At 56.9% G+C, this 1,372-nt stretch overlaps 1 pseudogene; it reads left to right on the top strand.

The window, feature by feature from the left end:
- Positions 1-308: 308 nt before the first annotated feature.
- On the top strand, positions 309-1,098 carry LOC125521825 (uncharacterized; annotated as a pseudogene).
- The last annotated feature ends 274 nt before the right edge of the window (positions 1,099-1,372 follow it).

Raw genomic sequence — 1,372 nt, 5'->3', positions numbered from 1 at the left:
CGACGCAGCACGAGCATGCATCCATCACACATAAAAAGTTTTTTTCACTAGAAATGCGATGATAGTGGAGGTTTATTAAGAGCATCTCCACCAGCCGCATCAAAAGGCGCGCGTGCGGTAAACTGAGCTTTTAGCGCATGCGGGACATTTTGGCGCGCTCCAGCGGTGACGAGAAACTAGCACGCGCGGGAACCGTTTACGCGCACGCGGAAAAAGACGACAGCTCGTGTGCTATTTTTGGTGCACCGCTTTCGGCGTACCTTTAAATTGCGGCGCTCGCCACACGCCTATTTCACACTCTCTTTTCCTCTTCCGCTGCCACGCGCGCCTTCCCCCGCTTCCTCGTTGCTTCCTCGCCGCTCCAGCGCCCCGCCACCGACGCACCACCATGCCGCCGCGCCGCCGAGGAGCGTCGGGCTACCGCGGCGTCCGCCAGCGCCCCAATGGCTCGTACTACGTTGAGATCCGGTCCGACGACGTCCGGCTCGGCCTCGGCACCTTCCGGACTGCGCACGAGGCCGCCCGCGCGTACGATGCGGCGGCGTGGCGCCTAGACAGGCCGCGCGTGCAGATGAAGTTCTAGGACGTCCACACGCGACAGCAGGCGCAGGACGTCGCCCCTCCGCCTCGTCTTATCACGGACCAGGACCGTGCGGAACACGCTCTGCTGCAGCGCCGCCTCCTCATCGCCGAGGAGGACGAGCGGGCCATGGCGGAGTGGCGCCGGCGCCACCCGGATGACGTTGCCGACGAGCAAGCCTACTGGGCAAAGCAGACGACAAAGCGCCGCGAGGAACGGTTGGACAGGCGTCGGCGGAAGGCCCTGGCATTATCGCAGTGCGATATCGTTGAAAATGGTGGGTAGTCGATCTTTACGGATAACAATCCTCGTTGGGACGACATGTGGCTCGATACCTCGGACCAGACCAGCGAGGATGACGATGGTGATGACTGGGAGTAGGTTGTAGTTTTATCTAGTTGCACCATCTAGTAGTTTTTTTATTATGTCGTTACACCGTAGTTATCTATCTATGCTTTGGATTATGTAAAATATCTATGTATCGTTTATCTATGAATATAAAATATCTATTGGAAAAGGCATGAGGATTTTTTTCCTATGTGCGTGCTATAGCGCGCGTTTCATTTTGACGCGGCTACTGGAGCCAGCACTGCCGGCCGTGCAAAACCAAACGAAGAGCGTGCGGCAAAGTAATTTTTAGCGTGCGGCGCGTAGCGCGGATGTTGAGATGGTCTAACGACGCAAGAGGCAACCTATACCAACCACGACATTGCTGTTTGGTGAGGCAGTTGGTTCTTCCACTGGCTCGAGACTGAAGCAGCACACCTGAAAAGGGGAATTGATCCACCGCTT

The sequence above is a fragment of the Triticum urartu genome, chromosome 7A (genome assembly GCF_056163025.1).
Source record: "Triticum urartu cultivar PI428250 chromosome 7A, HENAU_Tu73, whole genome shotgun sequence".
Classification (NCBI taxonomy): domain Eukaryota; kingdom Viridiplantae; phylum Streptophyta; class Magnoliopsida; order Poales; family Poaceae; genus Triticum; species Triticum urartu.
Note: the sequence above shows the minus strand (reverse complement) of the source record. Positions and strands in the feature narration are given on the sequence as shown.